A 22,875-nucleotide genomic window follows, 5' to 3' on the forward strand; every position below is an offset into this window, starting at 1 on the left:
CCAACTTAACTACCTGTTCCTACCTGGGTAGGAAACTGCAGTGAGAGGAGGGAACAGTGAACTGCAGACACAGTTCCCAGCATCTCCATTTGAGATAATATGTATTACCTTGGCAACAGCAAAGACTTTCCCCTCCCCTTCTTTTCCCCGTTGCCTCAAACTCATCCATCCATCTTTCCCTCCCTCCCTCCGCTAGCAGAATATACCAAGTGGTTTAGGATCAAGCAGCTTCACCCCTTTGCTGATAAACTACTTGGTGCCTTCTGCCTGAATCCCGATAGCATATTTCTTGACTGGTTGGAACAGAGATGACAGTAGCATTGAAACCGCATTATCATCCCCATGTTAGATAGAAGGCTGACAAATATTGGCTTAACAGGGACTTGCAATAGGGACTTCCAAGCTCAAAGCTCACTTTGTTAACCACTAAAACTGCAAACACTAAAATCTTTTAAAATGAAGCGGTCCAAGGTGGGGGCACCATTCCCATCTGCCACTTGTGTGTGTTGTGTTGTGTTTTTTGTCAGGGAGAAACCTGATACATGGGCAGCACAGAAATCTAGGGGAAAGAGGAAGGGCACACAAACCAACTATCAGATACCAGCCATCTCAGACCCTACAACCAGTGGGTGAGGCCTTCTTGGTGGTGCCATCACCGAGGAACTGAGCCTTGACAGGGCCTTCTCAGTGGTGGTTCCTCAGCTGTGGAATGCCCTCCCTAGTGAGATGCACCTGTCTCCGTCATTCTTAAATATCAGGAGGATTTTGAAAACAGTCCTGCTTCCCCAGGCATCTGGCAACCAAAGAATACAGTTCCTGGTAACCCTGAGATCAAGGGTTAGAAGAATGTTTTTAACTGTAGCTGCTTTTAGGGGCTTTTTAACTGTAATTGGATTCCGACTGCTTTAACTGTTTGATAATGTTTTCACTTTGTTTCTGTTTTCATCTCTTTGCCACCTAGGGCTCCTTTGGGGGGATAGGCAGGATGTAAATCTGACAAATAAATAAAAAATAAACAAGCTTGCGGGATTCAGGGCATTTCCACAGGGGAGTGTATTGGGGACTTGGCGATGTTCACGCCTGCATGTTCTGTGCAGCATCCACATAACATTGCCCTCATCAAAATGCCATACCATATTATTTACCTATTATTTTCCATTTCTGTGGGAAATCCAATAAATCAAACAAACATGGAAATGGGAATTCAGGATTAAATGGGAAAGGGGTGTGGGATGGTGTTTCAAAGGGGGAAAGCTTGCATGCAGGAGTGTCACCAAGTTCACAATGAAGCTCCCATGAGAAAGCACCCTCAGGGAGAAAGAAGAAAAGTCATAAAGTGTACACAAGTCATAAACGCTAAGGAGCTTTCAGCAGAAGAGGTCCATCAGCTTGCTAACATCCTCTTCCTGCTTAAAAGAGGTGCTAGGAGGCTGGAGCCAAAGATGGGGAAACTCAAAGGGCACAAGGTGAGCCTGTGGTCCATCGCAGGGTGAAGAAAACAATCTTAAAGGTGAAACGTGCCAAGAAATGTGTGCAAACATGGCAGCATGTGTGCACTGAACTCGGGCAGACTGAGTACGTAGGAAAAGTATCATGAGAAGCTGCCTTCTATCTGTAGCTGTCAGACTGGATGGGTTCCACTTTCGAAAACCTGCTGGGCAATTCAGGTTTACAGCAAAATCCCATTTCCCCTTGTTTCATATTCTAATCCTTTAGCAGGTTTTAAGTCTGCACTCCAGCTCCTAATCATGGAAATATAAATTAACATTTCAGAAGCATGTTAATATCAGTCAGTTCACAAAAATCCGGTAATCTATTGTGTCCCCATCTTCCACTAATATTCTATTTCTATTCAAAAAGCCCAGCTGAGTATATTTTGCAAGATTTATTCCTCCGTATAAAAATTTTGACTCCAGCCTCATAGAACTAAACTACGTCCCTTGACATCAAACTTAAATGTTAATGTATATTTTATTATAATATACTGGAATGAGATTTTAATTTCACTGCAGCATTGCCATCTAGCCACTCGTTGCTATTTTTTCCCTTTCTTCCTGTCTCCATCGTTCTCCTTTAATACAGAAATAGACACAATAAACACAATACTCTGCATTTTATATCCCGCTTTTTGAGTGTTCCCAAACCACTTCACTTATACTCACACAGCAGCAATCAAAAGGAGGCCTTTTTCAGGGAGAAAGATTTGGAGTGCACCTAACCCTTTCTCTATCACTGCTTTTCCATTGCAACTACATCGCCACCACCTGCTTTCCAGTGGTCCACACATTTGTGTCTGGAACACAGAGCCAGTGTGCTATAGCGGTTAGAGTGCCAGACTATGACCTGGGAGACGAGGGTTCAAATCCCCACTCGGCACACTGAGTGACCTTGGGCCAATCACCAGCTCTCTTTTTACCTCTCCACCAAACCCGCCTCACCAGGTTGTTGCGGGGATAATATGAAGAGGGACAAATCCATGCACTCAAAAGATGGGTTTTAATTGTAATAATAAAATAAATTAAATAAATAAATAAATAGTCAATGAGAAACATGTCTGGAATCTCACTGCGGGAAATGCAACTGGGATTGAAACAGAGAATACCAAGTATGATCAGGGCACCCCCAATCTCAATTACCACCGTTATATGTATGCAATTGTGCATTTTGTATGTTATTTTCACTAATTTATGCATCTTAATGTAAAGTTTACCTCAGCATGTGAATTTTTGCACACACTGGCTGGAGAACTGCATTGCAAAATTCAGAGAAGTGCAAATTTCAAAAGGATGGCTACATTTTGGTTCACGTATTGTTTTGGAAAGTACATCAATCGGTAGAGCATGAGACTCTTATTCTCAAGGTTGTGGGTTCGAGCCCCACGTTGGGCAAAAAGATTCCTGCATTGCAGGGGGTTGGACAAGGTGACTAGAAAATTCTATGATTCTGTGAATAAGAGAGGTTCACCTTTAAATGTGAACTGAATCAAATTTCTCCCCATCCTTAGTTCCTCACTGTGTGTTTGGTGCTAGCCTGCCTCCAGATTGTCACTACTTTGCAGGCGGGAGTCAAGCTCGTACCACAAATTTAGATGAACACAATTAAAGTGAATTACAGCACTCTGTCACCCTAGCAAAACAATCTACATTTTTTAAAAAAGAAACTGACCTATTGCTGTAAGGAAAGTGATATGGTGAGCACTGAAAACTGTGGGATAAAGGTAAAGGTAAGGGTACCCCTGCCCGTACGGGCCAGTCTTGACAGACTCTGGGGTTGTGCGCCCATCTCACTTAAGAGGCCAGGGGCCAGCGCTGTCCGGAGACACTTCCGGGTCACGTGGCCAGCGTGACATCGCTGCTCTGGCGAGCCAGAGCCGCACACGGAAACACCGTTTACCTTCCCGCTGGTAAGCGGTCCCTATTTATCTACTTGCACCCGGAGGTGCTTTCGAACTGCTAGGTTGGCAGGCGCTGGGACCGAGCAGCAGGAGCGCACCCCGCCGCAGGGATTCGAACCGCCGACCTTTCGATCGGCAAGCCCTAGGCGCTGAGGCTTTAACCCACAGCGCCACCTGCGTCCCTTAAAAAAACTGTGGGATGAGTGAATGATTAATGGGGAATCATCCCACAAGCACATCAGGATGATGTGTATTTTGTGTTTTGCATATTGTAATTTTATGTTGTGAACCGCCCTGAGACCTATGGGTATGGGGTGCTATACAAATTTAATTAATAATAATAATAATTTTTTTATTATATATCAATTCCACAAATAAATCAGAACAAATCCTCAGGAAAGACCATGCATAGTCTAACCTCCACATAAGCCTTGTAGAAGCAAATGAGGATAAATGCTCAAAAGAACATAATCTAGTCCAGCAAAGGTAATGTCAGGTGTGGACCCAAGAGCTAGACGCAGCAACAGAAAACACCAGCACAGCACCCTAGGGCACGTGCAAAGCCACTCCAGGAGGGAATTTATGCATAGAAGCTTGCTTCTGGAGAGGGGTTTCCTTTGATGGATTATAGCACTAAAATTCAATCCTGCACTCAGTCCAATCAAATCCAGTCAAATCAATAGCCTTAAGCACATGTACCCAACAGACACAAATTACATTCGAGGTCAATGTGCAGGGCCAATTCACAGAAGTTTTGCTCCCCAGAGCCCCGTAACTGACAGAACAGCCTGCTTTTATCACTCCCCTATAGCCCCATATGTGATAAAACATTATAGCCCCAAAAGCGACAGAACTGCCTACTTTTATGAATATTTTATAGCTACAGATAGAACACATCTTTCACGCTTTTCTGAGTCCTTTTTTTAAAAAAAAAAAAATACCATCAAGCAGAAACAAATGCCAACAGTGCTTTGTTTCATTCAGACAGGCAATAACAAGAGTGTTTGATTTCTTTCCAAATTCCCCCTAATGAATTGACTAAAATGTGTAAAAGCAGGCTCTGTTCTTCCTGTTCCTCTCGAGCTGTCCCAGTTTCCTGATTTCAATGGGTCCCCTAATTACCCAGCTTTGAACGTTGTTTATTGTTTTTACCCTTTCTTCTTGCCCCCCAATTTGAATGATTAGTTAAACAGACTCCCAGACGGGCATGGCTTTTTGACCCAACGAGGCTTGCCTTGGTTTGGCTGATTTATATACAAGCTCATAGAAAAAGAGGAGGAAAGACTCGTGCAAGCCATACTGAAAGAAAAGGATGGTGGACTGAGCCTAACAGTACTTACAGAATCAATTCCTGTAACAACTTCTCTAGCGATACAAGATGGGGCTAAAAAGTCAATGTTTAGAAAGGAGTTCCTTCTCCTCTGGAAATAGGAATAGATTATACCCACTGAAAGGGATCAATCTGCGCTAAAGAAGAACTACTTCTTAGAAAGGGGATCTGTAGTCCTAAAGGCTGTTCGACTACGTATCCCATTATCCCCAATGAGGAACTTTTCAAGAAGGTCTGAAGTCAACAGCATGCCTCTGTTGTTCATGCTCAGCATCCAATCGTCAGAAGGGTATTTCTTCTACCCATTTAGCTGCTTTGGTTAAATCCACCTGCCTTCCCTAGTACATGCTAAGCCAAGTCTCAATATCTTCCAAAGAAGCCATGCTGCTCATTCAATGACCAGAGGACTGTCGCTTGGTTCAAGAGAGAAGAAGGCATTCTCCGTTGTAGAACCTGCCCTTTGGAATGTGCTTCCCTGGGTAGTTCAAGAGGCAGAGACAATATCCAGTTTTTAACACCTCTTAAAGACCTGGAGACTTTTCTGGACTCTTGATTCCTCATTCTTCTTGTTGTTGTTTTGGTCCCTGCTCTGTTTTATCTACACAGCATATATTTTATGTTATTTAGTTGTTCTTTCCAGAAAATCACATTGGGTTTGTTTTCCTTAGGCTTAGTTGTGTTGCCTTGTTCTCATTGGAGCGCCTTTACACAACATCCAAGGGTGCCTTTCAGAAAAGGACTTTATAAATAATACAGATGATCAGCTAATGGAAGGATTTGATAGCTGTCTTATGACATGACCTTTATCTCCACTCTTGATCTATCACTCAGGAAGCAAAAGGTCATTGCAGGATACAGCCGTAATAAATTCTCATTCTCTCTCTCTCTCCACCACCAGCAATCCCATGATAGTTAAACTCTTAGGCAGTTAGAGATTGACATAAATGGGGTCATTGCTGGGCTTTACCATTTTTATTCATTTCTTTTCTCATCACAAGTAAAAAGTGCCAAATGTCAACGCATACATCCTCTTCATCCATCCAACATCCTTCCCTTTCCATTTGTGTAATCGAACTGACACGTATAAAAGGCCGTCCAAAAGAATGTACCCATAAGGTTTGCCATTTCTCATTTGTTTTCCTTACTTACGAGTCCTATGCGGTGGACAAGTGGAGAAATTGAAAAGGTGAGTAGACTGAGTGACAACAGCCATAAAGGAGAGGTATGCTGGCTGTGGGCACTGCTATCAATTGAATGGTCACCTTTCCTATAGAATAGGCACCTGGTGCTTTCAAAGCCAAAAGGCTGGTCAGTATATAAGACAATAGTCATTGTCTTTATGGAGCAGGTCAAGAGCCCATCTAGTCCAACTTTCCATTTCCAAGAGCAACCAGCCGGGTGCCTCTAGAGTAGCCAGCATGGTGCCCTCCAGAGGTTTTGGACTACAATTCCCATCATTCCTGACCATTGGCCATGCTGTCTGGGGCTGACAGCAGTTGCAGTCCACAACATTTGCAGAGCATCACATTTGCGATCCCTGCCCCACAGCCAGGAAATGAAGGTACTGTTCACCCCCAATTTAGTGTTCAACACTGAACCAAACACGAATGGGCCCAAGGTAAGCCACTTTTCTAAGCTAGTCCCTGTATTTGCAAGACGAGGGTGATTATAAGCATGGCCTGCCTTACAATGCAATTGTAAGCATCACTGGTATGATCTTTACTTCTTTTTTGTGTGGTACCTGGTTATAAGAAAGTGCATTTTTATTTTGTAGGAATTACCCAGTTCCATGGAAGCAGAATACTCAAACCAGCTGCTTGTTCGCAGTGCAATCCTACACATGTGTACCTCCAAAGTAAAAACCTCTATATTTCTTTGTTGGTTTCACCCTCTAATGGTGAACTCAGCTGATGAGTGCTAACAGGGTGGTAGCCAAAACAGGCCACTGAGAAACAAGGAGGAGATATCAGCACAATGGGGAAATCTTGTTTTGAAGAAGTAGCAAAAACCTTTAGACTCCCCCTCCCACAAAAAAGAAGAAACAGCCCAATGAGGAATGAGCTTTCTCAGCGGCCACAAAATGCTTAGTTGGGCGTGGTGTGGAATGGAGTGTTCTCAAAAAGAGCACAGCTGGCTGCTACATTGAACAAGAACACACCACACTGCAATAGTCCTTATTTGTTGCTGCTGTTGATAATGATATTATTATTACTGTTAAGCACCCAGAGAATATGGGTGTTTTACGAATGATAATGGGAAAAATAACCCAGAGTTGCAAAACTGCATTATAAGGAATAAACATAGGAAAGGAAATTTTGGATATTAGAAAGTGTCACATATAGAGCTTCAGGCAGGCCTCAGTGCGGAAAGTGAATCGATTCAAGCCTAGACTTGTCTTAACTTAGGTGTGCACATTGGAAACTACATACAAATGTTGGAGACGGCTGATTTGGACACTTGTCCTTTTTGCAATCCTACGGTCTAAACCAGAGACTGTTCAACAGACCAGAAAAAATGCAAGCTTCAGGACTAAGAAGCCATATCAACTGTGATGCTTTTGACAACTGCGACAAGTGAGAAACCTATGCTAATGAAATATTCAACAGGAACAGGGATGTCCCATTAGCCAAGCCATCACAGAATGACAGCAAACGTGTATTCAAGTGAAGGGACCTCTATTCTTGAATGGGCAGACATCATTGAACAAGTATACTTCAGGGGGTATTCACATTTTTATATCTTGACAATATTCCAAATGAGTTTTATTAGCCCTGTTCACTTAATTACGTCTTGTCTAAATTATTGCTTAAATTTTTTATCGCACCAGACTGTTCAAAGAACTCGTTCATGCGGGACTAAGGGCATAATGCTTTACAACTTCTTGGAGACATGAGAGGAGAGAGATAGGGTTCCTTATGGACCTTAGTGGGGATTCCAGTGGGTATAAGTGCAAGCAAGTGTTGTCAATTCTGCATTCACCTTTTCAGTGCAGGGCAGGTGCAGTATTGCCTGGCATTGCTACAGGTGCCAAGAGCAGATAAACTATAATGACAAGCAAGGGCTTCTCTTTAGGAGAGTTGCATTAACGGGCACACCTGCTCACCTGCTTTTGTGATGCACACCTGCTTTTGTGATGGAGTTGTGCTTTTATTGCACCTTTATCAATCTGATGAGGATGTAGACTACCTATTCTGAATCAAGAAGCAGTATCAGATAGATAGATAGATAGATAGATAGATAGATAGATAGATATGCTTAAAATTGTATGGAAATGGTATGGGAGTTAATTCTGTGTACAGTCATACCTTGGAAGTTGAACGAAATCCATTCCGGAAGTCTGTTCAACTTCCAAAACATTTGGAAACCAAAGTACGGCTTCTGATTGGCTACTGGAAGCTCCTGCAGCCAATTGGAAGCCGCAGAAGCCCAGTTCGACTTCCAAAAATAGTCCACAAACCAGAAGAGTCACTTCCGGGTTTGCAACATTTAGGAGCCAAAACTTTTGGGAACTAAGCCATTCCAAAACCAAGGTACGACTGTATTTCTTAAGAATTTCATTGGGTAGAACTTCAGAGGATGTCAACACTGTCTTAGTGCTTGCAAGCCTTGCATTGGATATCAGGTTGCTGCTCCCACCATGCCTTACCCTTTTGATCTGTTGCCAGAGCTACAGGACAGAAAGCCGGGGGGGAGGGATGCCAACAAAGCCTGTTATTTCACCTCCTGTTAGTACACAATCTGTCTTAATGCACATGTGCAACTGAGGCATCGCTTTAGAGTGGCAGCTGCACTATGGATGTGGTGTGCATGCATGTGCTGCCAATGCTGTGCTTTATGAATGCTTATGCACAGCACTGCCACACGAGGGTATTCCCATTCAGGTGTGCAATCCAATTGGAGCCATTTGGCAAGGTTCATTCAGCCAAACTGGATGTGTGTGCTGTCTACTGCTGTGCCGATACATCAAACAGCCAACAGAGGAGCCCTAGTCTCTACATTTCTATGAAGTGGTCACCTCCCATGTCAACCGCTTCATGCATTCACTAATGTCACCATATGTTGCCTATTTAATGAACATTCATTCCAACTTGCTTGGGGGAGGTTAGCTAATGGTGCATCAAAACAAATGCTGTCCCAAACTTTCAAGGGCACTTTCCGCATTTCAAGAAGTCCAATCTTTTGGGGAAGTGGGTTTGTTGCACAAGACCTCCAAATCAACTTTAATTGCTCAACCTCAACCTGATGGTATGTGATTGAAACCCATGCGAAAAAGTGACAGACTGGAAGTCCCAGCACTCTTCCACTCTACAGTGAGATACAGTGGTAACTTGGGTTACATACGCTTCAGGTTACAGACTCCGCTAACCCAGAAATAATAACTCTGGTTAAGAACTTTGCTTCAGGATGAGAACAGAAATCGTGCAACGTTGGCACAGCAGCAGCAGCAGGAGGCCCCATTAGCTAAAGTAGTGCTTCAGGTTAAGAACAGTTTCAGGTTAAGAACGGACCTCCAGAAGGAATTAAGTACTTAACCTGAGGTACTACTGCATATTTCTTTTTCAATTGCAGTAATTACTTCTGAACTTGCATCCATAGATAAAATTTAGCATGTACGTTTTATGTAAATCCGTCCGCTTTTTTGGAGACACTTTTCTTGCTTTTTGGCAATGTGTTAATAGCTTTATTAGAACAATTTGGTTTGCGGAATGAGCTCTCGCCTCATGATACAGCCTACAAGATAATATCCAGATGAAAGTTTGAGGCAGTATGATGCACACAACTCTCAGAAAGTGTGCATTAATTCTGCTAATAACACCACTCACTGCTAGCTTGCTCTTCTTTAATTAAGACCTGGACAGGAATGCTGGCATAGTTCCCCAAATGATTTCCAGGTAGCTTATCTAGAGTTTAATTACTGGAAGTGCTTCAGCCTTAAGACAGTGTCTTTGCTCTAGATAGTTTGTGCAAATGCTCAAAACAAGGTCAAGATTTTTGAGGGCCTGCCAAGCAGCAGACCATCAATGGGTCTCCTCTGGGCTTGACCATTTCAGTTGCTGCACCCCTCCCCATTTTACAATTTTTTTTTTTAGCTGGGAGGCACATACCATTCTAAGGAGAGAGACTAGGAGGAAGCAGGGTTGACCTGGAAGCCTCTCTTTCTCCTGAGTTACACTCCTGGCAAATCCCCTCCTGCTTCTGAAGGCATATAGCCATAACCCAACTATTCAAGCCTCTGGCCCTGGCTGCACAAATGCTACCTCTTAACAGGTTTGCTTTCTAGAACAGAGAGGAGATACGTTTGTCTCTAGCTGCATGTATTTTATGATACTGTATTAGAAAAGAGTTGGGGTGAGACGAACAAAAAGGCAAAGGAAGCATTCACACAAAAATTAACCTTGTTCCTCCTTTCCAACATGAGACAGTAAACAAGCTTATGCAAAGCAACTTTCCCTCTGAGTGTGCAATTACTGTGCTTTTTTAAAAAGAAAGTTAAAATTCTGCATGTTGTAAGAAACCACCATTCTTTCCCTCTTTGTAGCTGGATCAATTAAAAATGCACAAACCAGGCAATAGGAATTCTCTAATTAGGCGACCAATCGGATTAGCACTAGTGCAGTGAGGAAGTATTTATCAGGTGGAAACCAGCAAGAAGAGCCTTTAAAATGGAAGCAAAAATGGCAATAAGGATCCTTTCCATCTGCAGAGTTTCCATTATGGCTCCATTCTATTTATTTTTATCAGATTTTCTGTGGGAGGGGGACACATAGGGCAATCCCTGGGGAAAATATAGGTTGATTGCACAAGGATGGTGATGTCATCTGGACCTCCATCAAATGTGAATGGACAAGGCGTGGCCATTCCTCAATAACCTCTCATCTGGAAGAGCCCCTAGAACAAAACCAGCAACCACCCTCTGTATAGCAAACGGGGGGGGAGGGGGAGCAGGGGAGTCGATGGCTGACATAACATGCATCATTAAAGCTGAAGTGCCTGAAGTGATCAGTTTTGAATATCTGAAAAATGATAGGTGGAAATGTTAGAATTTAATATTCCCAGTCAACCATGGAGCTATGGTTATTATCTGACAAGGGGATGCTTTCAAGGGGAACTCAAAGACTGCTCTATAAAGAAAACCAACTTATCAGATCAAAAATTAAACTTTTGTCTGGGAGCATAAAGACAGTTGCAAAAAAGGGAACTGTTGCAAAGAGATTTAACGGTTTGACACCCTATGAATACCTATGCATTTTAAAAGATCGCCCCCCAAAAAATGCCGGCAAAACATCAGCATAGCCTACTCAAACACCATTCCCTTTGATTTTGATCAGATTGTAGATAGAATGGCTTTATTTTTAAAAAAATGGCCAGCTGGGGCACCATTTAGGGCAGATCGGGGTCAGAAGACACACATCTGCTGATATGTTTCTGATCAGATGCAATAATGCCTCGGGAGAAAGCATGGTCATTCCCAGGGCCAGTAGTAGGGGCTTCATGCTCCGGCACCGGGGAGCGGAGAGCAGGCAGGGGCAGGGCTGGGGCGTGCCGCCTGCAGGGGCAGGGCGCGCATCCTGGGGGCGGGGCACACCACCTATGGGGGCAGGGCATCCAGCGTGGGTGGGGGGCAGCCACGATGGCACCCCACCAGGGCGGTGCGCTCCCCCTGCACTCCTCTTCCTCCACCAGTGCCCAGGGCGGTTCTGTTCCTTCACCTTGCAACCATCATTCAGGAGTCTTGCAAAGGTATGTTTACTTCCTCTCCCACCCCATCCCTCCCAAACAAAACACATTCTCTATAAGGACTTGTTTGGGGCTTTTCAGTTTATCAAAAAGTTGAATAAGGTGTGGGGAGGAGAGTAATCCTAAGAGAGGTCTATATAATTATGCATAGTGTGGACAAAGAGGACTGGCAAATATTTTCTCTTTCACTTCCTCATAGTACTTAGAGCTTACGATCAACGAGTGAACTTGGTGGGCAGCAGATTCAGGACATATGAAGGGAAGAATTTCTTCACCTGATGTACACATTCATTTATGGAATCCACCACCACAAAGTATAGTAGTGTCCATTGATTTAGATAGCTTTAAAAGGATACTAGACATATTTGTGGAAGTTTGACCCATCAATAGCTACTAGCAATTTTTGTTTCATGAAAACCCCAGATTCAGAGAAAGAAAGCCACATAATATCAGTTGTTGAGCAGAAGCATCAGAGAAGTCCCATTGCCTTCAACCTCCCCTAGTGGGCTTTCTGAATGCATTTTGCCAGTGAGGGAAACAGAAAGCTAGTATTGATGGGTATTTAATTTGATACAAAAAGAAATATAGGAAACTACTTTATACAGTGAGACCCAAGGCCAGCCCAAGACATTTTGGCACCTGAGGTGACCTACAAAAATACCACTACCACCCTCCCTACCAGAGAAGAAGGGGTGAGTGAAGATCTACAACAGGAACAAGGGGGAATAAAGATTTGCATCGGGATGTGCTGCGCCTGTGGATTCTGCTGCCTGAGGCGATCATCTCACCTTACCTCATGCATGGGCTGGCCCATGTCAGGTCATTGTTCCATGTAGCTTGGTACTGTCTATGTGGCTTTCCAGGCAAGAGTCTTTTTTAGCTCTTCCTGGAGATGCTGAAGATTGAACCTAGGATATTCTGCATTCAAAGCATGTGCTGTACCACTGAGTTACGTTCTTAAATTCCTCTTCCACTGTGTACCATTGTAAGTGTTGCATCTGCTGTTAGTTTGAATGATGACCATGGCCAGAATTTAACTAGGATTTGAAACTAGCTTCTGACTCTGAACGTTTTAACTAAACTGGGTTAAAAAAGCCAGAAAGGCCTGTAAGTATAAAAGAAGAAATCCTCAAAATGGTTAATTTTCTTCCAAGTTAAGTCTACTGACAGCTAAAGCATAATCATCCTTTTTCCAGTGATCTTATCTGGATAGTCTCATCTCATTTCAAGCACCTTTGCTGAGTGACCTTACACAACAAATGAGCAATAGGGGTGAGTAGGTTAACTTTGCTGTAGAAAAGGTTCGGCACCTGCCAATAATAGCTACATTGGCCAGGCTGAAAAGTCACCTCTTTCTGCCTAATTTGCAATATGCAATGCACCCAGAGCCAGTCTCAGGAGTACAGTTCAATGTCCTGACAATGCCTGCTCTACTTTTCATTTTTACATTATCATAAAACTCAGAAAATAATAATAAAAAGAAAGTGCTCAAGTTAAAGACCCCTGATGTTTACAGGTAGTTAAACTGAGCCGCTCTTCCAAGCTTTTGATCGCCTGGCAGCTACTTCAAATGAATATAAGTAATAGCTAAACGCTGACAGTCAAAGGTGTCATAGCACAAGCCGAAAAAGCTTATCAATGAGAGGATTGTTATAATATATTTTCCAGCCTGTGACACTATACCTGTGGGAGTCGAAATTTCTGCACTTATCTGGCATAAAATTATCTTTCCCATTGTAAATAAGTGCCACTTTTTACCCAGTTCAAACATGCTTGTGAGGGAAGCTTTTTGTAGAAGACTCGAATGAATTAAACAATAAGAGTTCCAGATCATGAATATTCATCTTCGCAATCCCACCTGGCACTCGAGAGAGTAGCAAAGCAGTCACTGATCAGTGATCACACAGATGAAATTGTTGTTTTTAAAAGAAAAACCATTGGCTGATTCCAACACATGAATAATCACTTCCCTGCATTTGATCACTGGTAGCTGAATGTGTGAACTGATTCCTTTGAAAAGTGTGGTGCCTGAAGGAATATGAAATGATACGGAAGTTGCTGTCTGTGATGCTAAATCCCCAATAGCATTCCCCCCCCCACTTGCTTGTTGTCATTTGACGTTGCAGGGATCAAGCGAGTTCACCATTAAGGGTAAGAGGTACACTGCAAACTCAAGATGGAGTAACTGTCATGAGTTCCTCTCATATAACCTGCTTGAATGACCTGAAGGTCTGATGTTTACTACGATACCAGAGGCCCAAGCAGGGCTGGGTCTGGTCGCCACCAGAGGGGGAGCCTGCTTTCGAGTGAGCATGTATATATTTTATGTTGCAACTAAAACAAATAACCCTGCAACCTGTAGTTGAGAGATCACTAAAGGTCTCAGGGAATCCTTAGCATGTGCTCCCAAGCATCCCTGTTAAGACAAGCCCAACCAGATGCTTCAAAAGTTGAGGTAAATTTTAATCTGTTTTTTTATTTTAACTTTTGCATGATTTATTTTAGGTTTGTAATTTTTTTCTGGGTTTTACTGTTTTATCTTTTGTAAACTGCTTTGATGTTGTTGTTGTTGTTTTACAATCAAGCAGGGTATAAATGTTATGAAATAAATAAATAATTGAAAACAATAAAAATGTCCAAGGTTCCTTGGAAGAGTAGCCTATTATTATCCCTTTTCATTCCTTCACATGTGATGCTACGGAGAACCATTACCTTTCAAAATGCAAAACTGCCATTTGATGTTACAAAACCAATTTTATGGGGAATTATCATCTCACCTATCTGGTGGGAAGAATGACCTTTTCCCCTGTATAGCAAAAGCATAGATGCGACTGAAGTTTCTTGACATAACATTTTTCAATAAATATTATTAGAACTCAGGGTGTGCTTTCAGACATGGGGAATATTGCATTAGTTTTCCTGATTATAAAGCTAGCACTTCTGCCCTGTTTTCCGATGTTCCTTTCACACTGCAGTACCTGTAATGTAATAGAACGGTGGCTTTTTGACCGATAAACTGGTATGTCATGCTAAATTTCATTCACACCAGTGGGTATGGTGTGACACAACAACAAATATCCAACACTGCTACACCCCCACTCTTTCTGCACATGCACATGTTCTCCGAAGATTCCATCGTTTTAAAAGGCAGGAAATAACTGTGCACTTGTATTTCACCCCAAATTTTGTCCCTTTGCTCCCATGATTTTCTGGGTTAAGGGAGCTGCAAATGTATTTCTCTGGAATAAAAATATGTGGAAATGAGTATTAAACATGCACTATATTTCATTAGTTTTCTGGAAGTAGTTTTTTCGTCATGTGAAAGCTCAAATTTAATGTGGAAATTAACAGTCAGGGAAACGATGGGATACAGCCTCAGCCCAGTATACCTGAAGGAATGTCTCCACCCCCATCGCTCAGCCCGGACACTGAGGTCCTCCTCTGAGGGTCTTCTGATGGTTCCCTCACTGCAAGAAACGAAATTACAGAGAACCAGGCAGAGGGCCTCCTTGGTAGTAGTGCCCTCCCTGTGGAACACTCTCCCTTCAGATGTCAAGGAAATAAAGAACTAGAAAACTTTTAGAAGACATCTGAAGGCAGCCCTGAATCAGGAAATTTTTAATGTTTGATGTTTTATTATGTTTTTATATATGCTGTAAGCTGCCCAGAGTGGCTGGAGAAACCCAGTCAGATGGGTGGGGTATAAATATTATTATTATTATTATTAAGCTGCTGTGTGAATGCAGCAACAGTAATGGTCAGTTACTGCCATTTATAACATCTCATTGCCTCATCATCTCATGTTCATGTTTACCAGCAAAAACCATGCACAGTATTGGAAGTGATTGAATGCTGTCTCTCATCCCTTGAAGGCTCCACACTCTTCAAGAAGTGGGTAGAGCCTAGGAAGCGTAGCAGAGCCCAAGAAAGATAAAGTTGAGTTCCAGGCCTTTTAGGGGCAAGATGTCTGCTTGGAGCTATCCAAAGTCATGCAAATCCTATATGACCTACCTGTCAAAGCCACCCTCAGATGTCCATCATGTCCACAGGCATCTACTTCAGTAATGTACTGAGCCCTGAGGTTGCTGTGATTTGTCCACGTGGAATAGCAAGATCAGCTGAGGTGCCACAATCCAAATTAGTGACTGTAGCACCTCCAGCATCCCATTTGGTACCTCTTTTGTGAGTTACATTCCCTTCCTCACTTCCATTGTAGCATCACAGCTGCAGTATGAATGCATGCTTGCATTCCAATACATTTGAGTTACTGGAATCAAGACCATACTGTAGAATTGGCCAACACAACTTGTAACGCCCCGCCAAGACCTACAATGAAGAAGGTGACCACACTCAGGCAAGCAGCAGTATCAAGAGGTTTATAGAGCCTCTGGTGTATCATCATACATGGCTGGTGGGCTGCATTTGGGTCACACATTGTGGAGGTTTGGACCAGAAACAGGCGCTTACAAATGAATGATGTCCAGGCTAAGCACATAGCACAAACCAGCCAGCATGGCCTTTGCAACATCACTCAACAGTTTTTGGAAGATTATATCTAAGTACTTCTTTGCTTGTATATTGCAACCCAAATCCCTCAAATGCTATTGGATTACCCTAAATCATTTTACTATGGCACTTGATTTAAATACTGCGGTATAGGGTCCAGTTGCTTAAGTGCACACAGGAATGTTTGAATTGGAACACGTTCAGAAGGCACCTGCAGGAGATATTTTTAAAGCAAGTGTTGTAAATCTCTCTGGATGTGACAGACTTTATAAAAATTAAATAATGTCACGCCTTATAAGCTTTTCATTCACTTCGAGCAAACACATGCAGGGCACCGAGGCCGATACTTAACTTTTTCCATCTGTTGATCCAATGCCACACAAAAGCTTGAATGCCACATTGCTAATTTTCCAGCATGTGGTAACTATTTCTCTGTGTGCTTTGCTCTCTCTCTCTCTTTTAATGAGTTACTGAGTTACAGAGAGTGGCAACTACTAGCAAGCATCAGGTGTACGCTGGTCCAATAGGCTTAGCATGGGGTCACGTTTGCTGGCAGTAAATCATGTCAGGATTCCTATGGCAGCACCATTTCAGTTTTACACCGGAAAAAGTAAGCCCTAATTTTCAAAACTGCATGCGCTTATGTGACTCTATAAATAGAAAATGTCAGCGTCGGGTTTGACTAATGTGTCTCCATCAAATGGATGTCATTCTGAATGCACCTGTGGAAATATAGCACGGGATAGAAAGGTTGGCACATGATCCTGTTAGAAAATATCAAGTCAATAAAACATAAGCCAATTTAATGGCTACTCAAGTATAGTTGGGGGGGTGTAAGTTATTAAGCATGCAGGAACTCCTTGAAATTGCACAACACTCAAAGTCATGTCTCTTGTTGCTGTTAAAAGTCATGGGTGAATTCTCCAGAGTTACACCTGTCACTTGGAATGCAGTAAGTCTACCGCTGAGAACCAGTTCAACTCACTCTGATAGAAGGTGAAGCCCAGAGTTGCATTTGGGATCAGGAAACTGCCCGAATTGCAGGGTGAGGGGCTAAGCAACTATCCACTCAGCCTCTGGGGAGGGGGAGAATGGTGTAAACAGTTCATCATCACTTTTAAAACTGATAACACTGACCTGCATGACCTGCATTGCATCAACGGGTTTGTGTATGTGTTGCAATTCATGGGAAGATATACAATGTAAGTTACCATTCCACAAATTATGTGTGCGGACTGTGATCCGTTCCATGTGTGCTAATTTATCATCTTGTACAGCGGGGATAAACCATGCATGCAAAACCCCGTATCCAAGCCATAAAATGCAATTTTAAAAGAAGGCGTTCAAAGGATGTACAAGTAGAGGAAAGTGGGCTACCAGATTGTTTCCAGATCTGCTTGTATGTCTGTTAGGGATGGAAGAGAATTTCAATTCAGTACTCATCTGAAGGCTAATCTATCAAATTCACACTTTCCAAACCAAAATACAGCTATCCCTCAAAACTTGTACTTATCTGAATTTTTCGATGGAACCATCCAACCAATATTTACAAAAATATTTGGGAACAGTGTGCACAAAAAACAAGATATTAATAAACAATCATACAGAAATGCATTCTTTTAGGAGCGATAGCTTGCAGAAATGTGTGCATTAGTCAAAAGTACATAGTAAATGTGTTCATTAGGAGAAATTCACACTAAAATGTTGATGAATTTTCACATGGATTTTTTTATCCTGGATGCATTATAAGGCCATCACAATTAGTAACCATCGAGAGCCTTCCCCTCCATGAATTTGTCTAATCCCCTTCTGTGTTTGTCAGTTCTACACTTTGCCAGCAGTAGTTATGTGAGATAATAAGTTTACCTCTCCTGAAACAACAATGCCCTTTCCTGGCAGATGGGCAACATGAACATGAGAAGGAATGGCATCACTTCCTTGCAGATACACTGCAATTCCAATAGCAATGCTGCTCTAGTTGCCATGGCAATAGTTCCTAGTATACTCTGAAAATCCTACAGAAAATGTGTAGCAGTCAATGGTATCTTCAACAATATTTCCCCCCCATTCCTTCTATTCAGTGATAATTTGGGGCACTTTCTGGTTTGGTTTATGTCAGGTATCTGAATTCAAGTCATATTTTATCTTTCTTTTTAAGAGAAAGCTTCTGCAAACATATTATACCAGTGCTTTGGCTTCCAGTAGATTCCAGTTATTATTAGAAAACCAGCTGACTTCTAAATAGCTCATCCTCTGTTGCCACACCCAAGTTGGATGCAGTTCCTTGGTTCTAAAACCACAAGGGCTTCAGTCCTAATCCCACTTGCCTGGACTAAGCCCCACTGAATTTAATAGGACTTATTTCTGAATAGAGATTGTGAGGTCTGCTCTGTAAAGTCTGGTGGAAGCAGCAGTATCCCAGCTTTCCTCCAAAGAATTCAGGATAGCATGCATGTGAGCCACTACTGTTTATCGTCACTACAAAAATGGGCAACCTGTTGGACCAAGAATGGGCAACCTATAGACCTCAGCCTGATTTCACACGGATGGCAAGGAGGGAGAAATTGGAAGTGAGGGAGGGGTAAAATTAAAAAAGAGAACAGTGGCACCACCAACCTTTAGCCCTGCCCCTGCCCACCACCATCATGCAGTCCCTAATAGATTACTCACAAGAAAATGCAGTCCTCATCAGAAAAAGGATGGTCACCACTGAAGCAGAGTTGATCATATAGCATGGGGGAGTGGTGAGAGGGTGGTATAAGATAAAGAGTGTGAGACCTTCATGACCCTCTAAATCTGAGCTTTTAAGGGTGATGGAAACAGGCAACGAAGAGGACAAAGCAAGAGTAGTTTGGGGTTTACTGGATGGATTCTGTAGGGATGACTTCTAGTCAAAGGTAGATAGGCTACACTGATACAGCAACAGGCAACACTGGTCTGTGAGCGCTCCAGTTGGAGAACAGCCTTTACCAAAGGTGTCGTGGGCTTTGAAGACACTTGAACTCAGGACGCAAGGGAGAAACGAGGAAGGCACGCTTGGCAAATCCACACCGTGATCAATTCCCGCCCGGAAACCAATGTCCCCACTGTGGAAGGATGTGTGGATCCAGAATTGGCCTCCACAGCCACTTACGGACTCATTGTTAAAACTGTGTTTATGGAAGACAATCTTACTCAGCTACAAGTGATCGCCAAAGAAGAAGAAGATGATACAGCAACAGGCACCTCATTTGATAGTGCTGAATTTGTTTGAATTTGCAAAGTTCTAACCTGCCTTAGAAGCTATACATGCTCAGAAGCTCTTGTCTATTTCATGGCCCCGAAAACAGATTCCAGGAACAAAGGCTGACAAGCTTGGGCTCCAGAGATGGTCTCATGCTAGCACTGATTCAGTGTTTGATAAATGTAGCAATGGAATTCTTCATTTCCATATCTCACAGTGCATAAGTGAGCAGAGCATTGCTCTTGTTAGTCTTATTAGTTTCTACCAGAGCAAAAGGTTTGACTTTCATACAGCTCAGCGAGCTCTGCTATGTATGCTGCAGTCTTCGGTTCTGAAAGGATAAGACACAAGAGGCAGCAGCAGACCTATTCAATCAAGAATGACAAGCTAGGTAAATTATGTAGGAGTACGTGAAACCACGAAAACAAGGAATGAGTGATGTTTCGTGTTTGGGCGAGGCGCAGAGGAAGAAAAGGAGGGGGGAGAAAGGATCATTACAGATAAAATAACTCTGAATATGCTTCTAGCGATGCTTTTGCACAATAAAACCTAAGTAAACATAAACTAATAAGCTTGTACCTACGCCCCAAGAATAATGCATTTCCCAGGTCTCCAAACATCCGTGCCAGACCAATTAAGCTGGACACAAAGGGAGAGAGTTCATGCCAGACCAAAATTAAAACTCAGAATATCCTTTGGCCCCTAGGCTGTTCTCAAATCACTAAATCACTCTTGTCTCTCATGGACTGGGCTGGCCTCTGCATTTTGCTCAAGGAAGAGAATAATAAAGAGTGCACAGTATGTAAGCGGTATTCTCTCACACCCTGCCTTCTCTGTACATTGTAAATCCATTTCTCTTGCACTGTGGCCTCTGCTTTTCATCCTTGAAGAAAAACCTCAAAATATTTAGTCCCTTATAAAGCATCACAGGGGCCTTCTTCATCTTTCAGTCCCTTTCTAGCTTTGAACTACAGCGTATCTTAGACAACACACAAAAATGACTCGCTGTGACTAATTATATTTTGGCAAGAGTCGAATCAAGCCCGGAAGATGCATCTAAACTCTCCCTCTGTATAAAAAAAGCAAATGCTAAGCATGAAAAGAAAAAAGCCCAAATTATGTATTATAGCTATAATCACTGCTACAATCAGCAGGGCTGGTTAATTTTTTGTGCTCAGTAATGCCGTAGTGCATTGGGAGGACCTTATTAGCAACCCTCATTAACAGCCAAATCTAAAAGAGTGACATGTGAGGAGCACAGGGTAGACTTTTGCCAAAAGATCAGTTCACAACTGACTCTGGGTATTTCCAGACGGACAATTTAGCAGCAGCACATCCAGAAATTGCTGATCTGCCCTAACCCTCTAACTACATCTAAATATAAATACTGCAGATCTGAAGGTTCTAGTTCAAGCTTTAGCACTGGAGACAAGCAATGTTATTCAATCTAGTATTTGTAGGGCTTTGACTAGAAAGGCACCCATACAGCCTGTAAAGCAATATTAAAAAAGCAAACCATCCTTCTGACCATGTACCAACACTATTTCCATCAACACCAAGAAATGATAGCCTCCTGCTCCATTACCTGAGACTAGTGAGGAAGATAGGCCATTATATCATTTAGAGAAACTCAGAATTTAAATTTATATATAATGAGAGATCACAAAAAGCACCTCTTCAACAAAAAGCAGCTCTGTGTGTTATGTGTATTATAATGCAAAAGCTGTTCATTAAGGCTTGAAAAATCCAATCTCCACATGAGGTTATTTCTGAACTCTTTCCACTGCCAACTTTTCCCAGGACTTCAAAGCCCTTCTTTACACCTTGTTGAAGACAAAGGGAACCACAGAAAGGAGAGGGGGTAATGCTCCACATTCACCCTTGCACTCCTTTCCGTCTGGACATTTATAAAGCGTTTACTGTAGACGTAACAAATAGCACCCTGGCTCCTAAAGAATAGCAAGCTAATAAATAAGTCTACTGTTATCCATCTTTCATTATATAGAGACCAAAAGGCCACAAGCAGATTTATTTACAGAGAGCAGAGTCACTTAGAGAATGTTGGGAAGAGGACATCAGCAAAGCACATGAGCCCCATTCCTATAGAAAAGGGTCATTGTTATTGCCCTTTAAGAGCAAAATGGCCCATCTCAAAAACCCATTCAGAGTTCGCACCGGAGCATAGATATCAAAACACCACAAGCTGAGGCAGAGGAATACTATGCATCCTTCGTGCAGCTTGTGTAATGCTTCGTAGCAGAAGCATCCCCACAGAGGCTGCCAATTGTGACTCTAATCACCCACGAAGCCAGATAGTGGCATAAAGATTTTGATTAAAGCTCTTAAAAATGTGAACAGCGGCAAAGTCCTCTGTTCGTCTTACCTTCTGCTGCCTTTTTGTATAGGTGTGCAAATCCCATTTCTGCCGCAGAGCCGTTGTCAAGGGTGCGTACAACCAATGAGATTTAAACATGGTGTTGTGAGCTGGCAGGACAATGGGGGGAGGAAGAGGACCCTGGCAAGGGGTGTAGCAGGGACTGGGACACGCCAGGGCAAACTGGGGAAGGAGAGGTTGGTGTAGGAAGGACTCACGGGGTGATGAAGAATGATTAGGTGGGGGTCAGTGCAGGGGAACCACAGCAGTGGGATCCAGAGCCAGAAGGGCCCCTGTGTCCACAAACACAACAGGCTCTGAGGTATAGGGAGCAGTGGGAGTGGTACTTTAGAAGGCTGAGGCAGTCAAGGGCCCACAGCCCAGCTCTCTAGCTGGCCAGGTGGGGCTCACTAGCACTGGGAGGAGGGAGGTGATTCCTCAGCTGGAGTAGGCCCAGAACAGGTGAGGGCCGCCTGCCTCATCAAGCCCAGGTGCCGCAAGCAGCATGCAAGGAACAAAAGGGAAGCAGAGCTGAGGTGTTGTGTCTGCTCAACTGCACATGTTGATAGTGTGGATACTTCAGGATCTCTGTGCGAATGTGCTTCTCTTTGGACTTTTGACAAGTGGATTGACCCTGGACTGGGGACTTGACATACTGACTTGATGCCATTCAAGATGCATGGCCTCAGCATATTGTTGCATAATTCACATGACCTCTGTCCAAAGTCCAATGCATCCGTAGGCAGGTACCAGATCTGGGTCTCGACTAACATTGGCTGGTGCAAGAGTACTGATGTGGGGAGGATACAACCAGGGCCCTACTCCTTCTAAAGGGGGATTAATGCTGGTTCAAACAAGCCTGTTCATAATTTGATGGCTTTCATGCATGAATGAGTCATTGCAGATATAACTCCACATGAAAAGATGAACTTTTTTCTCACCTCACACACAATGGGTAGTATTCAACTCAGTTTTGCCCAGAGTAGACCCAGTTACCCAAAAGGCAAGTGGTAACAGCATACACCCTAGTCCCCTTTTCGTTATTTTTACGCAGAAGGTCCATACATAGCATTTGCATCTCCAGACTCTCCTCCTGGCCCCACCTCAGTACCAGAATTGTCGATGTCTAGAGTTGGCAAATCTACCCACAACTAGATATCGGCATCAAGTGCATTTCATGCGTGCAACTTACTTCACATACATTATCCATATCATAAGGTGGGCTTGTAATATAGGTTAGATAGAGCAGGGAAACCTCCAGAGATGCTTCAGAATTCACTCAAGTGTTTGGGCTATTGATGGAACCCGCA

At 42.9% G+C, this 22,875-nt stretch overlaps 2 long non-coding RNA genes across 2 annotated transcripts in view; one reads left to right on the forward strand and one right to left on the reverse strand.

Annotated features, from left to right (window-relative positions):
- LOC307223769 overlaps nt 1-22,875 on the forward strand; it is a 301,182-nt gene that overhangs the window by 71,645 nt on the left and 206,662 nt on the right. The window lies entirely within an intron of this gene.
- On the reverse strand, nt 5,682-17,040 carry LOC307223775. Its single transcript, XR_013842268.1, has 2 exons — nt 16,954-17,040; nt 5,682-5,878 (listed from the first exon to the last, which is right to left on the reverse strand). It is a non-coding gene; the product is annotated as an uncharacterized lncRNA (long non-coding RNA).

Source organism: Podarcis cretensis (genome assembly GCF_951804945.1).
Source record: "Podarcis cretensis genome assembly, chromosome: 9".
Taxonomy (NCBI): domain Eukaryota; kingdom Metazoa; phylum Chordata; class Lepidosauria; order Squamata; family Lacertidae; genus Podarcis; species Podarcis cretensis.